Source organism: Schistocerca cancellata, chromosome 4 (assembly GCF_023864275.1).
Source record: "Schistocerca cancellata isolate TAMUIC-IGC-003103 chromosome 4, iqSchCanc2.1, whole genome shotgun sequence".
NCBI classification, from domain to species: Eukaryota; Metazoa; Arthropoda; class Insecta; order Orthoptera; family Acrididae; genus Schistocerca; species Schistocerca cancellata.
In genome coordinates this window covers 593,593,132-593,595,800 of record NC_064629.1, presented here as the reverse complement: position 1 = coordinate 593,595,800, position 2,669 = coordinate 593,593,132, and positions in this window count along the sequence as shown.

The window sequence follows — 2,669 nt, the reverse complement described above, 5'->3', positions numbered from 1 at the left end:
TACAATATACAACTACAGAATGGCTCTTATGTTTGACCATGAGTAAGACTGTTCAAATGTATTAAACTTCAACGAACAGTATTTACAGTGTACTCCACCGTTCTCTGTGCCAATTACGTCCATATGGTGTCAGTTAACCAGTAACTTGCAGAGCAGCTACCGTGTGGTGTCTAACAATGTTCTACAGTTTGTCTATCTGGCTAATAAAAAAAAAAAAAAACACGAAAACTGACTGGTGTACAAATAACCCTTTCTGAGTCTCAATATAGAGAAAAACTTATAAATTACGTTTTTTCTGCATACACTTTTAATTATCTACCTGTAAACTATACAGAGATTCTTAGTACTGTCTCCAACGAAGGCAACATACACTGACGAGCCAAAACATTATGACCACCTGCTTAATAGCTTGTTTGTCCATCTCTGGAACGAAACATATAACTGATTTTGGGTGTCAGGGATCTGACAGATTGTTTGTAGGTTTGTGGAGGTATGTGACAGTAGATGTATATACGAAGGCCATGTAATTTGCGTAAATAATGGGTCACTGATTTTAGTACACAGCGATAGCGCCTGATGGCGACCCAGATGGATCACATAGGATTTACATCAGGTGAATTTGGTCGCCAAGACATCCAACGTGAGTTCACTATAATACTCCTCAAACCACTGCAGCACAGTTCTGGTTCCGAGACATGGACAACTATACTGCTGAAAGATGACTTCGCCATCAGGGAAAACATCAAGCATGAAGGGATGCAGGTGGTTCGAAGTTGTCGTCATGTCTTCGATTATTATCACAGCTCCCATGCAAGAGCAGAAGAATGTCTCCCATAACATAATACTGCTCCTACCAGCCTGCATCTGTGGCGTGCTGCACATTTCGAGCTGCTGTTCACTTTGATGATGGCGTTTGTGGAGACGACCATTGATCTATTCTAGCAAAAATGTGATTCACCTGAAGAGCCGACACATTTCCATTGATCAACAGTCGAATACCGATGGTCCCATGCCCACTAAAGTCGTAAATGACGACGTCGTTGGGTCAACATTTGAACACATGGGGGTGGTCTGCTGCGGAGTTCAATGTTCAACAACATAGAATGAATGGTGTGATCCAAAACACTTGTGCGTTCAGCAGCATTGTGCTCTTTCGGCAGAGATGCTACAGATCACCATCTATCCTACTTTACAGAGCAGACAAGCCTCTGAAACCAAAGTTCTGTGAAGAGTCGTGGATGTCCAACTATTTAGCACCCAGTGATAGTTCCACTGTCCTTCTACCTCTTTCCATAGTGCTCACGACAGTAGCACATGAACATTCTACCAACTTCGCCTCTTTCGAGATACTGGTTCACAGGCTCTGCATAATAATAATCTGCCCCGTGTAAAGTCGCTTATGTCAATGGATTTCCCCATTTGCAGCCCATGTCTTCTCTAGAGTGATCCCCATCCATCTCTGCTGCGCTTACATAATTTTCATAGTGCGTCACGTGCCGGCAGCGTCACCAGGCGGCGTCCATCCTCGCAGTGTGATCATAATGTTTTGGCTTATCAGTGTAAGTACTACACAAAGTACAGCATTAAAGCAAGGGGAAAATCTATCTCTCAATTTAGGTCATTGTTCTCCACAATTCCGTCAGATATATAGATATAGCAGAACCAGGACTGGTACCCAAGAGCAATGTTATGCTACAAGTATTAAGAAAAAGTGTAAATGTATCACACCAGTCTTAACCGTTCCCCATCACAGATATTACGCCATTAAGTGCTGTTACTGTGACATACGTACAAAAAAGAAAACTCGAAATGGCAGAGATCGAAGCCAAAAAACGAAAACTGTAGTAGATGGCGAAGACAACTGCCATAAAGAAACAATATAAACTGCAACTTGAAAAAGAAAAAGCTATTGCAGATGTGCATGAAAGGCTTGCATGTTGCTTGAAATACATTTTGCAAGCTGGCCTAAGGTGGCAGCAGTTCTCTGTCAGCCAAACGACTAAAAAGTCGTAACCACCACACCCGAGAGTTGCCATGTTTATCAATAGCGCAAGAAAATCTGACATTCATTAAATAGTGGCCCCTGTGTGTATTACCTAATGAGTTGACTAACTTGACATAAAGTTAATTTTATTCCCTCAAACCCACAACAAAATAAATGACATCGCAGGGAATGAGAATGGGTGTTGTTGCAAAATTAATAACAAGGATCTACGGTATCACAAAGAGATTTATTGACTAATATCAAGGTCAAGAGAGAACAAACATGTAAATAGAAACTCCAACTGTACAAATTTCCTTAACATGAACTCAGGTTGGTTGGCAATAGACTTGGGGAACCTAATTGGAATATATGTGTAGATGAGACTGGCTACTGTAAATGGAAGAATGCCAGTCTAGGCAAACACACTCTGCTTTATCGTTCCACTGCTTGGTCTCTCACGCCAAAGTATAATTAAGCATGGAATGGACCCTGGGAGTGACTTGTGCGCGAGTACAAGGCTGCTATAAAATACGATGGCCATGAAAACCATTCATAAGCTTCTGTAACAGTTGTGTTACTAAATGTGACACTTCTGTCACTCAATGTAACTGGGTTTTCTCTTTTGATGCTGTCAATTGTCAGGATGAGCATTCTAAAGCATTCTGTCAGGGTGAAAATATTAAAT